We start from the raw sequence: 23613 nt of genomic DNA on the forward strand, positions 1-23613 counted from the left end.
TAGGAGGGAGTTGCGGTTAATACTTGAAGTGTTTTGCAAGTAAGTCTTTTGGATCAGTATAAGGCTGTGATAATTCTTATTACTTGCTTTGTGTGCATGAAGGCAGAAAGCAGCCAGAGGAGTCCCTGATTCAAGGAGCACGAGAATTACTGTTCGCAACACCATGTTTTCTAAATTCCAGTTGTAAGATATGCTTAAGGTTGAGCGTAGTGACTCATGCCTGTAATCCCAGCACTTTGGGAGGCCGAGGAGGGCGGATCACCTGAGGTCAGGAGTTCGAGACCAGACTGGCTAACATGGTGAAACCCTGTCTCTACTTTTAAAAAAAAAAAAAATAGCTGGGCTTGGTGGCGCATGCCTGTAATCCCAGCTACTGGGGAGGCTGAGGCAGGAGAATCGCTTGAACCTGGGAGGTGGAGGTTGCAGTGAGCCAAGATTGCGCCACTGCATTCCAGCCTGGGCAACAAGAGCAAAACTCCATCTCAAAAAGAAAAAAAAAAAAAAGATATGATTGTAATCTAACAGCAAATAATTTCAGGGAGAGAAGAATCACAGCTCTCTTAAATGTATCTACTTATCTACTTACCATATGCATCTAAATTTCAGATGCATGTGTAAAAATGTAGAAACATGCGAGTCTTCAAACGAAGGAAATAATGCCTGTGTGCTTACATAATTTGAATAAAAGCTGTGCTCTTTGGAGCCCTAAACTTCAAATGGATGACATGTTAAAAGCTTCCAAACCCTCTTTTGATCAAAAATGTGTGGAACCTATGTGGACCAGATTTTTCAGCTGTGCCAAAAGAGTAACAGCAAACCAGAGTCATTGGGCATGGTCGTGCCAAAGATCAGTGCTTAGAAGATCATACCAATCAAATTTCACAGGACTATGTTCATGAAGATTCTGCATATCTGTTTCCATGTTGTTTCTGACCATTAAGGAGAGTTGCCGGTATTGACAGATGAGGAAGCTGGGCTGCCTTGCAGCTTGCTTCTCCATAAGCACACCATCAAATATGTCCACATTCCAGCCTCACCTTAGCCCATCTTCTCATTGGGAGGAGTTAGGCTGCAGCATGAATGGGAACAATGAATACAGAGGTTTCTTCAGAAGGGCGGTATTAGAGCATTTAATGTACTGCAATTCTTGTGTATTCTATTGGGAAGAGTGGGCAACCGCACATTAACCTTATTGTAAGTGTGATGCATTTGAACGTACAGTTAAGAACAGCCCATGGTTATTAACATATTATGTGAATTGGACAATGATACATACTTTGAGGACCTTGAACTAAATCCACCAGCTAAGAGCAGCCCGTAGGAGGGGCTCCAGAAGGACCAGAGGTCGGGGTGTTGAGAGGTTGTCATACAAAGAAATGAACTGCAGACCACTGGCAGAAGAATTTTCTGGTAATACGCAACCCAAAGTCAATTTTCAAATGCTTGGACTGCAGCACAGAATTGACTAATGTCAGATTAATTGAATCTGGACTTCTAAATGTGGGTCAGTTTGGGTCGGAAGTGATTTTATTATCCAGAAACTTCTGTATACCTCTCTTCCCCCCCAGAAAGATTCAGCCATAATTTTCCCCTGTTGCTGAGGTTCTCTTGCGAAGCTTCTGAGAAGCAGTGTATCTTTCTGTTAGATTTCATAAGAAGTAGTGCTAGGCTTTTGATATAATTATGTTTAGATTTCAAGGAAACTTTCAGTGTGTTGAAAGATAACTTCTAAGGCGTAAAGGGGAAGGAGTCCTCGGCTCAGACCCAGACAGCCTGAGTCCTTAGCCCAGTCAGAAACTTGCCATGTGACCTTGGGCAAGTCTTGGCATGCTCTACCTCACGGTTGAAATTTTTTTTTTTAAAGTGGGGAGAGTTACATCTGACCTCCTTTTTGTCCCTTTAGTTCGTACACTTAAAGGTTCAGTGATCTGTGTTTTTTTGTTTGTTTTTGTTTGTTTGTTTTTTGGCGGGGGTGCTATAAGTACAAAATGGAAAAGAAAATAAGTAGACAGGCCCTCATAATCTTTGAGAACCAGGATTTTCCTTAAATTGCTCGCTTTTGAATCTCCTGGTACCCTTTAAAAAACCTCTTTACCTGGGTGCAAGTCTTCTTCCATGACACTTAATATGACTTTATGGACCTCAGTTCGACTCTGATGTCCTTTTCAAAACTGTTGTTTTTTAAAGTATGAAGTGCTTATTAAACCCGCTTAGGAGATGCAGTCCTAGGAGGCCATTGATCACACGTGAAAACACTCTCCTTTCAAAGAAGTGGCTAATGAAGCATAAACCACCTTCCTATTTTGAACAAAGTGCTATGACTGGGCAAAATATAACAACTTTTGGGACAAAAAGGCTTCTGGAGCCGCTGCCTCGTCTATTCTTGCACTGCTTGCTGTTGACAGCCCATGTGAGAACACTTTGTTAGTGACATTTAGCCAATGATTGGCCCATCCAAAAGGTGGTTACCCAGAAACCCTCGTGAGTGAGCCAGGATGCTGGGAGAGGGATGGGAGGTGGCCTTTTGGGAACAAGGGGATACATACGGCTGGGTTCCTCAGTCATGTGGCGAGTATGATACACCTCTACCCTGCCATGCCATGGCAGCTGGGCCTTGCAGAGATGAACATCAGAATTCACAGCACCAGAGTTCAAACACTAAACTCGGGCAGCTGGACGTTGGCCTTGGGAGGTCTGGACATGGGGCACTGTCCTGGACCTCGGGTTGTTTCAGGGACCTCCATGGCAGGAGTTGATTATCCTTCTCTTTCAGGCTGAGCCATGATGTGCTTGGCCCTTCCCCTGAACTCTGTCTTCTGGAAGCTCATCCCATCTGCAGGCCCCCTCACTCTATGTGCACCTTCATTCTCCATCTCTCAGCTTCTGCACACTCTGAACTTTGGCCATTCACATGCCACCATACCCCTTCCACCTCTTGGACTCCTCCTTACATCCCTTTACCTTTGGCTCCCAATTCTTTTTTTATTTCCCAATTAAAACAACAACCACAACCTAGAACAAGAATTAGGCCTCGCCTACCCTTGTTTGGATGGGGTGTTTGTGCCAGGCAGGATCACCGACCTCTGTCCATCCTTGACATGGTTGTCTTTGGGTCCGATGTTTCCTCTGGCCCAGTTAGCAGGGAGGAATGTCACATGGTTTAGAAAGGAAGGCCCAGGGCTGGCCAACTCTTGGAGGGGCTTGGGATGGGGTAGGCCCCCTTGGAAGGGGATGGTGGGTGCGGTGGGCACTGTGAATGTTGTGTCCAGCTCAGAGGGCACAACAGTGTCTATAACTCATATTCTCTCTCTTTTTTTTTTTTTTTTTGGAGTCAGAATCTCGCTCCTGCACCCAGGCTGGAGTGCAGTGGTACGATCTCAGGTCACTGCAACCTTAGCCTCCTGGGTTCAAACAATTCTCCTGCCTCAGCCTCCTGAGTAGCTAAGATTACAGGTGCCCGCCACCACGCCTGGCTCCTGGCTAATTTTTGTGTTTTTAGTAGAGACAGGGTTTCACCATGTTGGCCAGGCTGGTCTCGAACTCCTGACCTCAAGTGATCTGCCCGCCTCAGCCTCCCAAAGTGCTGGGATTACAGGTGTGAGCCACTGTGCCTGGCCAGTGTCTATAACTGAAGGCTGTTTATTTCTCCTTGCCTAACCCATCCAGGAGGATGTGCTGGGGCCATCTGAACAACCATTGACATTCAGACATTATTTAGACATGGAATTGGGAAGTGTTTAAAAGGCGTAGACCAGTCTGGCCTTCTGCCCGTTGAGAGACTGTGTATGTAATCAGTGTACAGTGTATTCATTGAGGGCCCCTCACTGGAGGTTTCAGCCGCTCCCTCACAGGTTCTCGTGTCTGCTTGATACAGCTGAGATCTGCAAGAGCTGATTCACCGGCCTGATTGAGATTCCTTTGTAAAACCAGATATTCTAGAATACTAGTGGCAAGAACGCTTTGGTGAGCATAAGATAGCGGCTCCCACTGGATCACATGGCTGGTCAGTGTCAGGGAGATCACTGTGGGAGGTAGCAGGATTCAGTCTAAAACAATTATTGGGACGGGCAGGATGGCTCATGCCTGTAATCCCAGCACTTTGGGAGGCCGAGGTGGGTGGATAATGAGGTCAGGAGATCGAGACCATCCTGGCCAACATGGTGAAACCCTGTCTCTACTAAAAATACAAAAATTATCTGGGTGTGGTGGCATGTGCCTGTAATCCCAGCTACCCAGGAGGCTGAGGCAGGAGAATCCCTTGAACCAGGGAGTCGGAGGTTCCGGTGAGCTGAGATGGTGCCACTGCACTCCAGCCTGGTGACAGAGTGAGACCCCGTCTCAAAAAAAAAAAAAAAGAAAAAATATATTAATTAATTAATTTAATGTTGCATTAGTGAGAGGTATAAGGTTCTTAGCCCTTTGTCTGGTATCTGCTGGGTGTTCAATATTCGTTTCCTCCCATCAGGAGGTCACGAGATCGAGACCATCCTGGCTAAGACGGTGAAACCGTCTCCACTAAAAATACAAAAAATTAGCCCGGCGTGGTGGCAGCCACCTGTAATCCCAGCTACTCGGGAGACTGAGGCAGGAGAATGGCGTGAACCCTGGAGGCGGAGCTTGCAGTGAGCCGAGATCGTGCCACTGAGCTCCAGCCTGGGGAACGGAGCGAGACTGTCTCAAAAAAAAAAAAAAAAAAAAGTTTGTTTCCTCCCTTTCCCTGCATATTTTGAGCTAATAACTGTTTGGGGACACCACTTTCCTGTAGAATCTCATGTAAACCCGAACAGCTCCTAGCTGCTTGCTGTGGCCCATCTGCGGAACCCATGGCAAGGCCTTCCCACAAAGGAGAGCCCTACGGGAATCGTCATGTGCCAGGCACTGTGCTAGGCTGTTTCGGTACATCTTGAAATTTAATCCTTGTGACATGTTGAAGTGGATACTATCATCCCCATAGAAGGTACTGAAGTCTCAAACACATTAATAGGTTACCTAAATATTGCTAAGGGTCTTCCAGATGATCTTTAGGAAATTTTCAGCCAGGGGAGAGTGAAAGCTCTATTTGCTATGGTTGAAGCAAGGAACCCCGCCTTCTTAAAAAATGATAGAGTTCTTGAGATATAATTCACATACCTTACAATTCATCCATTTAAAGCATGCAATTCGGTGGTTGTAGTATATTCAGGACTTGCGCGAGCATCGCCACAGTCAATTTTGGAACATTTTCATCACCTTCCACAAAACCCCTGTGTCTCCTAGTAGCCACTCCCCATTTTCTGTAAGTCCCACAGTCCTAGGCAACCACTAATATATTTTCTGTGTCTATGGATTTGCCTGTTCTGGACATTTCAGATACATGAAATCTTAGACACATGGTCTTTTGTAACTGACTTCTTTCACTTAGCAAATGGAAGGGTTTTTGATGAAAACTTAGCTCAGGTGTTGCCCTAGCCTTGGCCTTCTGGAACTGGCTGTTCTCTTGCTTCCTTCCACCCTGCCTCCCTACCTGCTTTGCTACAGGAAGACAGAAGGTAGAAACCCCGAGTTGACTTTTTGAGTGGAAATGAGCCATGTTCTATTTAGTGGTAGAATGTTTGCTGGGTTAGCCAGGACTTCAGATGGAGAGCTTCCTTCTTTTTAATACTTTGTGACTGCTGCGTTGGCAAGCAGAGGGTTAAATGCTGCAGGAGGACATTGGAGAGTTTCTGTTTTGAGGGTCCACTGGGGCAAGAGAAGCTTGAGGGTCTGTCTCTGAGATCCCAGAACAGACATGGAGATACGGTACCCATTCCCTTGGTGCTAAAAGGAACTCCACGGGAATTTCAGGAAACCCCTCCTTTTCTCGTCTTTATTCTCACCCCGTCCCCCCGCCACATCTCTCCCCAAGTTCACACTCAGGAGGGAGGAATCTTTTACCTTTTCCGTTCTGGGCAGCAGCTGTAAGGAATGTTATCAGTGTTGGGACTGGGCACGGGACCAAGCCTTCCTGGTGCCTGGACTGCAACCAAGCTGTGAGCTGACATGGCAGGGCAGGTTGTGTGTGAGTTGGCTGCCCCCAGGCTCATAGGCCTGGCACGATTGAGACCCTGTCAACGGAGATGGCACAGACACTATCAGGCAGGTCACATTGGTGCGGATCCTTGGAGGACTTCCCCTGCCACCATGAGTGGATTCCTCCAGGTTAGGGGTTGGCTGGGACTGTGGATGCTGGAGTAAGTGGAATTGCGGGTGCACTCGGCCTCAGCAATACTCTCCAAGGAGAATGATTGCTCCAATAAATTATTGTTTTAATAAGGGAGGTGAGGGAGCTTTTTAAATTAATCACTTGCTTTTTTTTTCCTTAACTTTTAATTTTATTTATTTATTTATTTTTGAGACGGAGTCTCGCTCTGTCACCCAGGCTGGAGTGCAGTGGTGCGATCTCAGCTCACTGCAAGCTCTGCCTCCTGGGTTCACGCCATTCTCCTGCCTCAGCCTTCCGAGTAGCTGAGACTACAGGTGCCCGCCACCATGCCTGGCTAAAAACGGGGTTTCACTGTGTTAGCCGGGATGGTCTAGATCTCCTGACCTCGTGATCTGCCCGCCTCAGCCCCCCAAAGTGTTGGGATTACAGGCATGAGCCAGTGCATCCAGCCCTTATTTTTTATTTTTTTTTTGAGACGGAGTTTTGCTCCGTTGCCCAAGCTGGAGCATGGTGGTGTGATCTCGGCTTACTGCAACCTCCACCTCCCGGGTTCAAGTGATTCTCCAGCCTCAGCCTCCTGAGTAGCTGGAATTACAGGTGTGCACCACCACCTCTGGCTAATTTTTGTATTTTTAGTAGAGACCAGGCTTCACCATGTTGGCCAGGCTTGTTTTGAACTCCTAACCTCAGGTGATCCTCCTGCCTTGGCCTCCCAAAGCGCTGGGATTACAGGCGCGAGCCACTACGCCCTGCCAATCACTTGCTTTTAAACTACCTAAATCAAAAGAGCCAACCCCAAATCTTGTTCGTGCTTGGGAAACTGGCAGTGGAATATGAGAAGTTTTTATTTGTGGTGCACACTGGTGACTCGTGGTGCTGTGTTTTGGTTCTTGCCTCGATCTGTAGCAATCTGTTGTTTCTTGCCTGCCTTTTGGGAAGAAATGAGAAAAGAAGCAGCACGAGCCTCCATGCATCATGGTTGTGATGGCGCTGGGCCTGAGGCCTTTTCTGCTGTCCAGGTAGAAACGTGAAGACCATGGTTCTTGAGGTTTCTTAATAAATTCAGGTGTTAAGTGCTAAGTGACGCTCCCAGCCCCTGAGCTAGAGCAACTACGCTGTTCATGTTCCCAGGAATGGAAGTGGACCCTAGTTAGGTGCTGGTGGCCAGCCATGTGTACCTGGGGCAGGGCCAGGTCGTGTGTGTGTGTGTGTGTGTGTGTGTGTGTGTGTGTGTGTGTGTGAGAGAGAGAGACGTGGAGGTGATCGGCGCCCAGACATCCTGTGTGGTCCACCTCGCTTCTCAGGCAGGTGTCTTCCCGGTCTATAACTCGTTGACCACAGGTGGAATTTATCATAAGCTCTGTTCCCTGTCTTGCTTGGGTCCTCCAGAGAAAGAAATGTTGAATTATCATCTTGGTGATGGTCAGTCCTGAAAGCCTAACTTTTGATGATCACCAAAGTGTTTGATTTAAAAGGGTGGCTCACTCCTGTAACTCCAGCATTTTGGGAGGCTGAGGCAGAAGGATCATTTGAGCCCAGGAGTTTCAGACTAGGCTGGGCAACAAAGCAAGACCCTGCCTCTACAAAAAAAAAAAAATAAATAAATAAAATAAAATTAGCCGAGGGTGGTGGTGTGCGCCTATAGCTCCAGCTACTCAGGAGGCTGAGGCGGGAGGATTGCTTGAGCCCAGGGATTTGCGGCTGCAGTGAGCTGTGATTGCACCACTGCACTCCAGCCTGGGCGACTGTGAGACCCTATCTTTAAAAACAAAACAACAACAACAAAAAAAAGGTCACAAGACATTCTTGACTCCGCCCTGCAGAGCTGCTTCCAGATCTCCTTTGTATTTGCTTCCCAACCTGCGGGCCTCAGCGTGACTCACCGCACCAGACTGCCTGGCCCTGCTGCCTGCCGCCCATCCTTGCGGCCTGGACGACTCCATGTGCGAGTTGCTGGCGCAGCGTCCAGAAAACAAACCACACCCCAGGAATGATGATACGTTACAGCATTTCTCTGCTCTGTTAAGAGGCACCAGGGTCGTGTGCTGGGTCTGGGGTTTGTCCGTTCCACATCCGGTGCTGCTGTTGACTCTGGTGTCGGCCGCTGGTGAGCTGGCTGTAGTTGGTCACCTCTGGGTGGTTTCTGGGGCGGTCACAGGCTGACTAACACACCAAAGGTCAGCCAGGGTGTTGATGCTGGCACCTTTCTTCCTGGAGCACAGACGTCATCTTGGATCTGTTAGATACTTGGACTTGATTTATGAAGAACATTCTGGATTTCTGAATTAGATGGACTCTTTATTATTTTGTACTTTGGATTCTTTCTGTAAGGAGATCAGAGATAAAAATATCATTATTTTGCCAATTTGCTACCACCAGCCCACACCCCTCTTTCCCTTGTCCAAAAAGGGGGTGGTTAGAGTTTTCTTGAGTGACTGGGCTGTCTATTACGATTAGCAGATCGCTAAAGCTGTGTGATTTTAACAAGACGTAAACACATGTGGGAACCCCTCCTTTCATGTCTTTAGACATATTAATCTTGCTAATGTCAGTCCTGTCACTTCATACATTTATAAATATTAGGAACACTTAAGAGAGTTGTAGGACTGTGCGGGACCTTGGCACCCTGCTGACGACTGCACATTCTTCCCTGGGGGGCTCATAACACGACACCAGCACTATATTTTGCTGGGTTTCCTGATCTCTGTTGAGTATTTGGATTTGAATGGGATGGTTTTAATGTTGCTGCTCGCTACTGCAGTGATCCAAATAAACTTTAAAGCTGGGGCCTCCACACCATAGGCAAATTTTCATGCCAGTTACCTTTACCTCAGTAGTTTTCAGCTGGGGCAATTTTGTTCCCCAGGAGACATCTGGATCCAGTTTTGGTTGTAACAGTTGGGCAGGGGGTACTTCTGTCATCTCGTGGGCAAAGGCCAGGGATGCTGCTAGGGCAATCCCTCACCCTCCCAAAGAATCATCAAAACATCAATAGTGCCAAAGTTGAGAAACTCTGCTTTAATGTGTTTATTGAGCAACTAAAGAATAGACTCAGATATAGGAAAGTGTTTATTTATTTATTTAGAGGCAGGATCTGGCTCTGTTGTCCAGATCATAACTCACTCTAACCTTGGTCTCCTGGGCTGAAGCAATCTTCTCACCTTTGTCTTCCAAAGCGTGCTGGATTACAGGTATAAGCCACGGTGCCCAGCCTGAAAAGAATACTTTAAATGGGCGGGGTATGGTGTCTCACGCCTGTAATCCCAGCACTTTGGGAGGCAGAGGCGGGCAGATCACCGGAGATCAGGAGTTCAAGACCAACTTGGCCAACATGGTGAAACCCTGTCTCTACTAAAAATATAAAAATTAGTCCGGAGTGGTGATAGGCACATGTAATCCGAGCTCTTCTGGAGGCTGGGGCAGGAGAATCACTTGAACCTGGGAGGGGGAGGTTGCAGTGAGCTGAGATCGTGCCATTGTCTGTGTGACAAGAGCAAAACTCCATGTCAAAAAAAAAAAAAGAAAAAGAAAGAAAGAAAAAAAAGAATATGTTTAAATGAATGGCAACCCAATTTGCAAATGTATGTTTTAAGTTGTCCTTTTTTAAATGTTGCCAATTACTTTATGTGTTTAAGAAATATCTTTGTGGTTTACTAGGGTATTCCTCAAAAAGAAAAAAAGGATTAAAACTGCACAAACATGCTGACATAAAAGCTAGTAGCTTCTCAAGCTGTGAAAGGTCTGTGATGCAGAGAACAAGCTCCCTGTGAGCTGTATTTTGTTTGCTGTGGTCCAGCATGGGTTTAGATCCTACCTGGTTAGTGAAAGAGAGAATGTGAAGTCATTGCATTTGCATTTGTCAAAATCCTAGTTTTCCACTTACCTAATAGTTTTTTGTTTGTTTGTTTTGTTTTTAAAGATAGAATCTTGCATCCGGGGCCTGTCATCCTAGCACTCTGGGAGGCTGAGGCGTGTTGATCACCTGAGGTCAGGAGTTGGAGACCAGCCTGGCCAACATGGTGAAACCCTGTGTCTACTAAAAATACAAAAATTAGCCAGGAGTGGTGACATGCGCCTGTAATCCCAGCTACTGGGGAGGCTGAGGCAGGAGAATCACTTAAACCCAGGAGGGGAAGGTTGTAGTGAGCCGAAATCACGCCACTGCACTCTAGTCTAGGCAACAGAGCGAGACTCCATCTCAAAAAAAAAAAAAAAAAAAAAAAAAAAAAAAAAAAAAAAAAAAAAGACATGCTCTTGCTCTGTCAGCTGGGCTGGAGTATACTGGCTTGATCATATAGCTCACTGCGACCTCGAGCTCCTGGGCTCAAGCAATCCTCCAGCATCAGCCTCCTGAGTAGCTGGGACTATAGGTGTGCACTACCATGCCTGGCTAACTTTTTTGTTTTTTGTAGAGGTAGGGTCTTACCATGTTGCCTAGGCTGGTTTCGAACTCCTGGCCTCAAGTGATCCTCTTGCCTTGGCTTCCCAAAGTGCTGGTATTACACGCATAAAACACCACACCTGAACTAGTCTTTTTTGTTGTTGTTGTTAAAGTGAGAGACCCAGACCCAAATCATCTTTCTTCTCCCAAAATGCTAATTATTATTCGTTTTAAGTTATAGCTCCAGATTACCTTCTAGGATTATTCACATTTTGCTTTCTAAATGCTCTTCTTGAAAGGAAGCATCTATTGACAGTACATCAGAAATTCCATGGCTCCTTTATGACATTTCTGGGGAAGTAAATGAAAGGTGTAAATTAAGAAAAGCAAGTGTTTGCCGTTCCCACTTTAACCTTGTGTTCTGTTAAGTGGCTTTGTTGAAGAGGGCTGTCACTGTTCTTGAAAACTTGGGAAAATCCATAGCAAGCTGTGCCATTAGTTGTCTTTGGGAGCACAGGATGTTTGATGTGAAAATTATATGGACACATCTAATTGGGTGTATTTTCACCCCACCAGATATCAACTAAAGAGGTGACTCTTCCCCCTCCCCTGCATTTTTAGCTAGATTGTTTAACCTGAATTTCATGCTATTAAGAATTGCATTTCAGTAATCCGCCTGCCATTTTTCAGTGCCTTTTGTTGAGTAGCATGTCTGTATGATCCACCTACATAACCTTTCTAGACATCTGGCAAGAGCTAGTTATCATCCCTTCCTGATTTGGGGTGCTAAGACCTGTGGTCCCCCTTCTTCCACCGTAATTTACATTCTTCCCTGAGTCCTGCAGAAACGCAGCCAGGCAGTGGAAAGAAAACAGAAACTCTTTGGACCTCTGCTTCCTGTAGAATGGGAATAATAATTCTTATCCTGCCTGTTTCCCAGAGTTGTATATTCTTTTGCAATAAAATGTACTCAGAATTAAAATACAAAGCAGTTACACAGAGATAAGGTAGTGGCAATTATGCTGATTGAAACTCCAGAATTAAAAAATAAGTTTAGTCACATACCATGCAGTTCACCCATTTAAAGTATATAATTCAGTGGTTTTTCGTATATTTACACAACTACGCAACCAGTATTGCCATTGTAGAACGTTTTCCTCACCCCCAAAAGAAACTGTACGCATTAGCTCTCCTTTCCCATTTCCCCCACTCTGCCCTCTCCCCCATGCCCAAAGCAACCATCAGTCTACTTCCTGTTTCTATGGATTTGCCTGTTCTGGCATTAGATATATACATGAAATCATACAATTTGTGGTCCTTTGTGACTGCTTCTTTCACTTAACTTAAATGTTTTCAAGGTTTGTCCATGTTGCTGCATGTATCAGCACATCATTTCTTCCTTTTTCTTTTCTTTTTTTCTTTTTTTTTTTTGAGATAGAGTCTTGCTCTGTCACCCAGGCTGGAGTGCAGTGGCATGATCTCGGGTCACTGCAAACTCTGCCTCCCAGGTTCAGGCGATTCACCTGCCTCAGCCTCCCGTGTAGCTCAGACTACAGGCCTGTGCCACCACTTCCGGCTTAATTTTTATTTTTTTGTATTTTTAGTAGAGATGGGGTTTCACCATGTTGGCTAGGCTGGTCTCAAATTCCTGACCTCAAGTGATCTGCCTGCCTTGGCCTCCCAAAGTGCTGGGATTACAGTCATGAGCCACTATGCCCGACCAGGACTGTATTCCTTTTATGGCTGAATCATATTTCATTATATGGATATACCATATTTTATTGACCCATTCATTGGTTGATGGTAAGCTTCAGAATTAAAAAAATGTATTAAGCTAGTTCATATTTGCTTTCATTTTCCAAATGATCTCTTTCCTTTCATTGCAAGTTAAGTGTTCCTACGATAATGACTGTTACGGGGCAAAGATGACCAAGTCTATCAGTGGTCCACACATTTCAACAAATATGTACCTCAGCAGACTACCTGGAACCAGACATTGGGTAAAGATAACTTTAGAACTCATGGTTTCCCTGTAACACTAAAGACTTTTTAATCAATGCAATTAGTAACTTTCTAGTTACTGTTACTCTTTTTTTTTTTTTTTTGAGGCAGGATTTCACTCTGTTGCCCAGGCTGAAGTGCAATGGCCCAATCCCAGCTCACTGCGGCTTTTGACCTCCTGTGATCAAGTGATAGCTGAGACTACAGTCATGTGCCACCACACCCCGCTCCTTAAAAGTTTTTTTTTTTTTTTTTTTTTTTTTTTTTTTTGCAGAGATGTGGTCTCACTATAGGCTGGTCTTGAATTTCTGGCCTCAGGGGATCCTCCTCCCTCAGCCTCTCAAAGTGCTGGGATCACAGGCCTGAGCCACCACACACACCCAGTTTGTTGCTCTTTCTGTAGTTTGGCTAAGGATTAAGATGTTATCTCCAGTGCCTGAAACATGCCTCTGATAGGTGCTATCTCCCTTGTCTTCGTTTTTTACTCTGGTTGTAATCCTGGAAGCTGCAGGGATCGGTCAGATGGCAACAGCAGAATCTTTTTTTTTTTTTGAGGTGGAATTTTGCTCTGTCACCCAGGCTGGAGTGCAGTGTGATTTCATCTCACTGCCACCTCCACCTCCTGGGTTCAAGTGATTCTCCTGCCTCAGCCTCCTGAGTAGCTGGGAATACAGGTGCCTGCCACAATGCCTGGCTAATTTTTGTGTTTTTAGTAGAGACGGGGGTTTCACCATGTTGGCCAGGCTGGTCTCAAACTCCTGACCTCAAGTGATCCAGCTATCTTGGCCTCCCAAAGTGCTGGGATTACCGGCGTGAGCCACTGTGCTGGGCCAGCCACAGCAGATTCTGATCAGGTGATCCCCTTGCCAGCCTGGGGAGCCTTTTGGTTTTGGGTTTGGTTTTTAAGTTTGTTACTGTTTTGGTGGTTGCTTTTACCTGTTGTAAATATTAAGAAGCCCAGGCACGATGATGCTCTGAAGACAGGACTAGTGGTTTTGTCCCGATTTGCCACAGACTCCTGCCTGCATCTGGGTTCAGGCAGCCACAGGGAGAGCTGCTCTTCTCAGGAGATCCAGCCCGGGCCAGCAGCTTTATAATCAGTTCTGATCACCACCCTGCTGTTTTTGGCATTAATGTCCCTTAAGTACTTTCAGGAGAAAGTTTTCAAAGAAAATCTGATTTTTTTCTTTATTGGCTGTACCTGTTAGACATATGAAGATGTCTTTCACTTTACAAAGCAGGGGGAACCCTCAACAATCTTTAAGAGAACCCTAAAAACTGAGTGTTGTCTCAGAGCCATCTGAATCCAAGAACATTGGACCTATTATGCTTATTCTGGCAGATGGGCTCATCCCTTTTTTTTCCTGAGACAGAGTCTCGCTCCGTTGCCCAAGCTGGAGTACAATGGTGTAATCTTGGCTCACTGCAACCCCTACCTCCCAGGTTCAAGCGATTCTCCTGCCTCAGCTTCCTGAGTAGCTGGGATTATAGGCGCACACCACCACACTCAACTAATTTTTGCATTTTTAGTAGAGATGGAGTTTCACCATGTTGGCCAGGCTGGTCTTGAACTCCTGACCTCAGGTGATCCGCCCCCCTCAGCCTCCCAAAGTGCTGGGATTACAAGTATGAGCCCTGTGCCTGGCCCCCATCCTTTTATTGGTGAGAAGAAAAGGGAGCAAGACGAGGTTGACCCTTGCAACGTATGTGTGTACTGTCTCTGCCTCTGTACACGCACACACATGCACCACAGATACACCACACACACACACACGCACCACAGATACACCACACACACACACACATGCACCACAGATACACCACACACACACACACGCACCACAGATACACCACACACACACACACGCACCACAGATACACCACACACACACACACGCACCACAGATACACCACACACACACACACGCACCACAGATACACCACACACACACACACAGCCGACACACACAGCCCACACACACAGCCCACATACACGCACACGCAATTTAGGATTTTCCCCCTTCTCTCAAAAGTCCTCTTTAACGTGATTTGTACTAATAAAGTTATAAATGTCTGGAGTTAGAAGATAGCCAAAGTTTTGGGTGGCATAAGAGATAATTCATCCCAGACTCCACACCCCTTATGCCATGAAAACTTCACCTCTCCTTTTCAAGCTGAGAAACCCCAAATACACTACAAATACGTTACAAGGCAGCTGTCACATCACCATAGGCCAAGCAGAAGGCATTGTGGATGCCCTGGGTATATACTCTCTGACACAGCGGTGACTGCCTACGCAGTCAGATTTGTGACACTGTGATTCTTTTAGGAATTCATACACTGGGGCAAGGATTGGAACCAAGGTTGCCAGTGAATGGGGCCAGCAAGTCTTGTTTTCAAGTTTCCTTGTGTGTTCCCATTCTGAACAAGGTGGTGGCAAGTTGATCCTGCCCGTGGGAATGCATTGTTCTTGAATATTTATATCTTTATATGATCCCATTGGGATTTCTCCTTTCATAATGTCTGAAAAGAACTTGTTTTCATTAAAGCCATTTCCATTTCATACATTTTTATGCAATTTAGCGTTTATGGTGTCTCCTAACCAACATGGTTTGTTTTCATAAACACCCGAGAAGGTTTAAATAACATTTTCTCATAAATTAGCCCTCGTTTGCACAATTATTCAGTTATTGCATCAGGAAGACCCTCTGGAGTTTGATCTTGTCAGGAAACATATTAGCAGAAAATAGTGTGTTATTATCTAATGCTAATAATTGGTTAGTGGAAATGAGAAAAGAGGATATGTAATTGGGGTTCCTGTGGCTAACAAGATGTGAGCTATGAAAGCATTTCCAGGAGAAATTCCAGGGGTATTCCAGGAACCTGTTATTTACTTTTTAAAACATTTGATTCCCATTGAAAGGGGAGGAGGGCGCTGTTTACCAACACTGCTTTCTTTTTCAGAGCAAATCCATCTAAATTTCCTGAGTGGTAGCTAGATCCCCTGACACACCTAGCCCCTATGTTGTCTTGACTTGTCAGTCCCATTTTAGGCTGCTAACTTTCTTTTTGTAGGAAATATGTTGGCTTTTAAAGAGAGAATTACCTAGTACACATCACAAGTCCTGATCAGACCCTCTTCTCCCTCCCTTGATTCTGCCCAGTGATGCTCACAGTACACAACACACACCAATACTACTTCCCAAAGGCTGCTTGGGAGAAGGAGCGTCCCTTTAGCAAGAATCTCATTATAAGCACAGTATAATGCTGACTTCATTAGCTAGATTCACAAAGCTTTCTGCAGCCTGTGCTGCTTGAACCCGAACTTCTGCTTCATGTTCTTTCATAGACAGTCATTGCTGAGTAAGGTGGATGGCTTTTGTGTTATGCTTAAACATGTGAAATCAACTCCTGTTCTCTCAAAGTCATTGATGAGCATGGTTTTTCATGCTTGCTCGCTGACTTGTCTGGAAAGATTATACTGTTAAGGACAGAGGTTCTCTCCGTTGCATAGGGAAATAATGGATATGAAGGTTGCAAGGAGAAGCTTCATTTTCCACCTGCTTGAGGTCGCATCAAACCTCATCCCTGTTGCGGGAAACAAATGGGAGTGATGGCTGGTGTCAGCTAGTGTATGGATGTCCTTGAAATTAGATGTGCCTGCAAAAAGACTTGATTTAATGTTAGCCAGGTCTGTTTGAACTTCATTATTATTATTATTATTATTATTTTGAGATAAAGTCTTGCTCTGTCGCCGAGGCTGGAGTGCAGTGGCCTGATCTCGGCTCACTGTAACCTCTGCCTCCTGGATTCAAGCAGTTCTCCTGCCTCAGCCTCCTGAGTATGTGGGATTACAGGGGCCCGTCACCACATCTGGCTAATTTTTGTATTTTTAGTAGACACAGGGTTTCACCATGTTGGCCAGGCTGGTCTCAAACTCCTGACCTCAAGTGCCTGCCTTGACCTCCCAAAGTGCTGGGATTACAGGTGTGAGCCACTACCTTTTCCCCCCCCCCCCACATGCCTTGGTTAATATCTCAAGTTTGGATAATGATAAGGTTAACCACTTCACCTTATTACTTTTCATCCCAGTAAAGCCTTGACCTTCACGTATAAAACTAATTTAGTGTCGATACAGTTAAAAAGTCAAAGCATCTCCTTTATTCAGAATTACCCATATAACTTCTTTTTTAATAACTTTATTCCTAACTTGAAAAAAATTTTTTTACCCTTTTTCCCTGTATTGTTTATGATACAATAATGAAAAAAATTATCTTGTTTCCAACTTCTCAATATTTGATGGGTACGCTCCCCCCACCCCAAAGGAAAAAAGAAACAGTTGACAAAACTTTGTTTTAGCCAACAAGCGCCTTTTGAAATGATGCTGCAAATTCCTATTCATGATGCCATATTCCTAAAATACTTTTTCTTGGTCATGTTGAACTTTTATTCAGTACAAGAAATCTTCGCTCTGTGCACGCGTGTGTGTGCGTGCGCGTGTGTGTTTGTTTGTGTGTGCACATGCACGCATGCATGCAGCCTTTTCTCCTTGAATGTGACTTATTTTAATAAATTTACCCTTTTATTATATAATGGCCATGTCCAGAAATTCAGGCACATTGCTTCTGTACATGGAGAGTCAAGGCCCTAACGAACCCGCTCCTCGGTATTCTGCTAGCCATACAGAAGTGGAGTGTTTTGGAGGTCGACACAGCCCTTAGAAGTCATCCAGCAGCCAGCACCCTCATGTGCTGTGTCAAGCTGAGCCTCAGGAATTCAGAGAGTACAGCGCTAGTCAGTGGGAGGGTGACAGTGGCAGTGACACTGACGCCCTACGCTCTGTCTGTGCTGAGGTCGAGGAGGGGTGAGCAGTGCTTTGTAAAGGTATGTGAAAAGGTGGCCTCTTTCTGTGCTTGTTCTGTTTTGCCTTCTGTTTGGAGCCTTGTCTCTTTCTCAGGTGAGGTCTTTGAGGGCTGAGGTAGACTTCATTTCTGCATGCCTTGAGTGCAGAGATGGTGATTACGTTTCAACTTGGGCCAACTTTGAGCAGAGTGGCTGTGTGGTATGGAGGTAGTAAGGGAAGAGGGAGGTGCTGTGTGTGACCTGGACACTTGCCATTCGTGACTCTAGGACATTGCCCTCCACATATACTGATACCCTCACTCACACACACACACACACACACACACGCAAGTGTGGGCCCATACTCACACCTTGCCACTCACACATGCTCACATTAAAAAAAAAAAAATGAGAAAAAAGGATTGCATAAATTTGCCATGTGAGTGATGATATCCCAGTCTGGGGAGGAACTGGCTTGTCTTTATGATAAAAATGGTAGCTTATCTGGAGCCCTGATTGCAGTTTCTTTGCCTTTGCATCAAGTTGACAGTGTATTTAAGATATAATTAGTTCCCATCAAAGTTACCTCACCTTCAGAGGTGAGAATTATTGATGGTACATAAAGCTGGATCAGTGTGACCTGTAAAGACCTTACCTCTCTCCAAGGTTACATGTGTGTACGTGGGGTTGGTTGGTTTGTTTGGATGGTTGGTTTTTGGCATCCTTGTGTGTGAATAAATGATAAGAAATATAAGGATGTTACTTTCTCACCGATTTTTAAAAATTGTCAGTTCGTTACTTTGCTTTTTTAGTGGAATGGCCCTTAGCAATATCCTTCTTTTAGATGGATTTCTTATTGTTCCAAAGAAGCCACATTTCCAAAAGAAAATTCTTCCATTTATGCATAGAACCTTCAACTCTATTCTTTAAAAATCTAGGCTTTAGTTTCAGCTCCTTTTTAGCTGTGTGGTCCTGGACAGGCCCTTTTACATCTAGACTTGGAGGTTTAAAGAAAATCATAAAGAATTAGATTAGATGATTTCTAAGACTCACTTCATTTTAAAACTCTGATCTTTCAGAGACCCACAAATCCGTTCCCTCTTGCTGTGGAGGAGAAAATACATGAAAATTTGAATCCACATGTATTTGTCAGGGTTCTCCAGAGACACAAAACCAATAGGATGTATGTGTTTATGTAGAGAGATTTGCAATAAGGAACTGGCTCACCCAGTCATGGAATTCCATAATCTGCATCATCAAGTGTCATGATCTGTAGCTGGGAAGCTGGAGACCCAGGAGAGTCCATGGTGAAGCTCTAGTCTTAGTCTAAAGGCTGGAAGACTGGTACAACTGACGGTGTAATTCCTGTTCGAAGGTTGGCGGGGCTCGAACCCAGAGATACTGCTTTAGCTCAAGTCCGAAGGCAGTTACTCAGGAGGATGCCCCCTGATTCGGAGGAAGATTGGCCTTGTATTCTATTCCGGCCTTCAGCTGGTTGGCTGAGGCCTGCTCATCTCAAGGAGGGCCATCTGCCTTGCTCAGTGAATGTTAAATTTATTCAAAAATATCCTCAGAGAAACATCCAGAATAATGTATAACCAAATATCTGGGCACCCTGTGACTTAGTCAAACGGACACATAAGGCCAGGCATGGAAGCTCACGCCTGTAGCAATCCCAGCACTTTGGGAGACCGAGGCTGGCGGATCACTTGAGGCCAGGAGTTGGAGACCTGCCTGGCCAACATGGTGAAACCCCATCTCTACCAAAAAAATAAAACATTAGCCGGGAGTGGTGGTGCACGCCTGTATTCCCAGCTACTCGGGAGGCTGAGTCACAAGAATCGCTTGAACCCAGGAGGCGGAGGTTGCAGTGAGCCGAGATTGCACCCCTGCACTCCAGCCTGGGTGACAAAGAGAGACTCTATCTCAAAAAACAAAACAAAACAAAACAAACAAACAAAAAAACCCAAAAATACCCTGACACATAAAATTAATTACCAACGGAGTTTTCTGAGGCAAAGAGGAGTAAAGCTCTTGCCTTTTTCTTCTTGCCCATGAGGTTGGTTCAGATTCTTCTAACAGCCAATGGTTGTTGGCCGATTTTACTCTGAATGACACCTTTCTTTCTTTTTATTCAGGTCTCCCTCTGTCACCCAGGCTGGAGTGCAGGGGCACAATCATGGCTCACAGCAGCCTTGCTCTTCCAGGCTTAACCAAACCTTTCACCTTGGCCTTCTGAGTAGCTACGGGCCTGCACCACCACATCTGGCTAATTTTTTTCTTTTTTAAAAAATTTTTAGTAGAGACGAGGTCTTGCTATGTTGCCCAGTCTAGTCCTGAACTCTTGAGCTCAAGCAGTCCTCTAGCCTTGGCCTCAGAAAGTGCTGGAATTATAGGTGTGAGCCACCGCACCCAGCCCTGAGTGACATTATTTCATACAAAATTCTCATCTCTGGAGGCCTTTGTATTTTTAGGGGTTTTGTTTTTCAAATGTTTTTCACCTCATTCTATACTGGTTCATTTTTAAATGTTTCCTGGCAGAGCAATTAGTATTTTCTGGCTTACTAGGTGCTATTCGATTGCATTAGCTTTTGAATATTACCTAGCTAGTTGTGGAGTGGGACAGTAAGCTCATAAAGAAGCAAGATAGTGGAATACACAAATATTACTACGACTTTATGGATGGCACACCTGATTCTTGATCCATGTGGCTGTGTTCAGATCTGGTTAGCACACAATGACATCAGGTGCTGAGCCACCAGTGAGACTCAAACCCAGCAGCCCTGTCAGTCTACCTTCTCTCTTAACTTGATCCAGCCTCATAACTTCACTTTCCACAGGAGGAATACACCTCTTGAGGTCCTGTGTCACAAATAGGCAGTGTTTCTGGAGAAAGCCAGGAGGCAGATTTTAGTGCTGGTTAGCATCTGTGGCCTCTACTTTCTGGATTTGGTGCATTTTGGAGACCACAGAATGACATGAAATAGCTCAGTGCTGCCAGTGGCATTGACAGGGACAGAAGAGGTAAAGGAGGGCCCTCGGGGCAATCCCAGCAGGTGGGTGGTGGCTGAATGTCCTAGTCTTCTTTCTGCAGAGACTGGCCACCTGCTTCATTCCTTCAAGAAGCGCCAAATCCCTACTTCAGTACTTTGCCTTGTAACAGCCCACTCATCATGTCAGGAGAATGAAACTCACGAGGCCTTCATTTACTTTTATCCTGTAACACTTCCAGTTTTTCCCACATCCTCCCTTGATTCGTGGATGGACAACTATGGAGGCCAGTCTGGCTGAGGTGACGACTGCTTCAGTCGAAATTCCTCTCTGTCTCCTCAACCCCAATTCAGACTGGCCTGAGCAAAATGAATGTATTGATCCATAACTGAAAAGTCCAGAGCGGTCAGGCATCAGGCATGGCTGGATCCAGAGGCCCATGTATTAGAACCATCTCTTTCCAATTCTGGGCTCTGCTAGCCTCCCAGTTGGTTTTACTGCACAGAGGTTTATTCAAGTCCAAAGAGATCTTATGTTTGTCTACAAGTCTCTGACCTTGATTCTGAACCTGTGTCTATGGGAAGGGGTTGCAGTGTCTGAGTGAGCTTGTACTGTGTAAACTTTCCCACTTCTGAAGCTGGGTGTGGGGTTCACTCCACTAAGCTACATGGCTTTAGAGTCAGGGGGCTGCCCCCTAAGTAGTTGGCAGTAATTGTTACCAGAAAAACCATGAATGGACATTGAGCAGAAAACTCAGCAGATGTTTATTTCCTGGTCTTTAGGATTTGTTGAAGAGTTTTTTGTTTGTTTGTTTTTTAAGAAAGACTCAAAGGAGGAGGGGGAAGAAACTATAGTTATTTTATCATGGTATAAAAAGATTTTGTAGTTTACATTTGAACTTTCTATAAGACATCTCCTACCCCCCTAAAATTGGAAGTCATTTATTAAGACTTTGTATTCTCTAAGAGGATTGGAAATAAATAATTAAGAACATTAAAGAGGACAGCTGGGGGGCGGTGGGGAAGTGTGGTCTTGAAGGGGTAATAAACCTCCTTCCGGCCACACACACACACACACACACACACACACACACAGGAAAGGAAAGCAGTGTAGCCCGGTAAGATAAGGTGGAGAATAAGGTTAGGGGTAAGGTTAATTCTACAAGTTCAAAGCCAGCAGCCCCTGATGCAATGCTGGACGTGAACTATAAATTTGGCTCTGAGGTTCCCAGGCATGGGAGAATATCTAGATCTGTACAGAGAGGTTGTGTGTGTGTTTAACATTTCCATAAGGTACAATTTCCTCTAAGAATAAAGGCCATGAGGAAATGCCCGTGGAAGATAAAGAAGAGCATGTGGTCTGTGGCAACCACGGATTCATTTCTTTCCCAACGCGTTCTCTGGGGCACTTCGGTAACTCTGCCTCTTTGCTCTCAGCATTGTGTTAGAAAATAAAGCAAGCAGGCAGGGATTAAACCTTCATGTTGCTGGGTTCCTTCTAGAAACAATTGGAGGGCTAACCAAGTCACCTTTGGTGGAAGGCAGTAAGGTGAGTCACTGCTGTGGCTGGACTGAATAGGATAGCCTTAGCTGTAAAATTGGGCTGATCTTTCAAATGGACTCATGCTTGCCTAATGACTCACGCTCCTGTTTACAAATCAGCTCTGTGAAGAAATGCAGAGTGGGACGCTCTGCTTCCCAGACGGAGACCTTAGACCTCCAGGGGTGGAGAACCAAGTACTTCCTCTGGTGCTCAGCTTCCCTTCCTGGGGGCAGATCTCTCAGCTTCTGGCAGTTAGTTGGTTGCTCTCAAAATCCAGACACAGGGTCAGCTGCAGCCAGCATGGGCCCTGGAGTAGTAGCTCCAGTTATGGGGCAGCAATGGCCGCCTCTCATTTTGGGAGCTCACTTTGCCTGTGGATGGTTTTAATCCATCTGGATAAACTTGGAGCCCATGGGAATACCATGTACTGTGGTAACCATGTACATTGCTCTAAAGACGTGGCTGCTGTTGTATAAATTTTTCCTTTATTTTTATCAATTTCCTCTTTTCCAGAGTCTTCCATACCCACTATGTCTACTGTGATAGTGAACGTAAAAAACATACAAGATGTTGGTGTTATCCTCAATCTCTTAGTCTTAATCCTGAACAAATTACGTGAAAAAATTGTTCATGGAGTTTTTCCTTGTATAAAACTTTTTGCAATGAATATAAAAGGCATAGCTATTTCTCTTTTTTAAAAAAGGAAAGTAGAATAATATTTCTTGGTTGCAAAGTCGCCCTTCTTGGACCCCAAGTTGTTTTTTACAGCCCTAAATTCTCTTGTTTATAGAGCCATAGACAGGCCAATGGGTCTCTACAGCAGGCACCTGCATGAGTTGACTGGGACCTGGTCTATATTACCCTCTGCCATTTACTAGCTGTGTGACCTTGGGCATGCTCCTTACAGTCTCTGAGTCAGTTTCCTCCTCTGTGAAATGGGCATGATACTACCTACCTCATAAAGTAGGTGTGAGGATTAATGGAGTAAGAGGCACACTCCTGTCCAGGGCCCCAGACAGGGTAGGCTGTCAGTAAACTGTAGTAGTTATTGTGACAGGGTTTGAAATTCAAATTAACACATATTTCTTGAGCACCCAAGGTGTGTGCTGCCAGATCTTTCAGGGGGTCCAGGATTGGTAGTATAGTTGCTTTTCTCAAAAGACTGTCGCCTGGCAGAGGAAAAGGTGTTAAGGTATGAGTGAAGACAGATCAACCAAGCATGGTGCTGCTTGCCTGAGATCTCAACACTTTGGGAGGCCGAAGTAGAAGGATTGCCTGAGCCCAGGAGTTCGAGATCAGCCTGAGCAACATAGCAAGATTCTGTCTCCACACACACAAAAATAAAAAGATTAGCTGGGTGTGGTGGTGTGTACCTGTAGTCCTAACTGTTTGGGAGGCTGAGACAGGAGGATTGCCCAGAAGTTTAAGTTCAGTCCGGGCAACATAGCAAGACCCCATCTCTTTAAAAAAAAAATCAGCTCCCCAAACAGCTGAAGTATTAAGTGGAACCATATGTAATTGTATTTTTGTGGGACCAGCAATTTCACATAACTAATAGATTCAGTAAGGTAAGTTGAGAGAGAAAATGCTAGCTAGGTGATTCTTGAGAGGCTCAGAGGAAGGGGAGGCCATGCCCATTAGGAGAATGGTGGGTAGGGGTGAGAATACAGAACAG

At 45.1% G+C, this 23613-nt stretch overlaps 1 protein-coding gene and 1 pseudogene across 40 annotated transcripts in view; both read left to right on the forward strand.

Moving 5' to 3' along the window:
- TCF7L2 (transcription factor 7 like 2) overlaps positions 1-23613 on the forward strand; it is a 218305-nt gene that overhangs the window by 116284 nt on the left and 78408 nt on the right. The window lies entirely within an intron of this gene.
- LOC126962840 (uncharacterized) lies at positions 1233-23269 on the forward strand (annotated as a pseudogene). The gene has a single exon (XR_007728826.1). The product of XR_007728826.1 is annotated as an uncharacterized LOC126962840 (transcript).

This window comes from Macaca thibetana, chromosome 9, assembly GCF_024542745.1.
Source record: "Macaca thibetana thibetana isolate TM-01 chromosome 9, ASM2454274v1, whole genome shotgun sequence".
In the NCBI taxonomy this organism is placed as follows: domain Eukaryota; kingdom Metazoa; phylum Chordata; class Mammalia; order Primates; family Cercopithecidae; genus Macaca; species Macaca thibetana.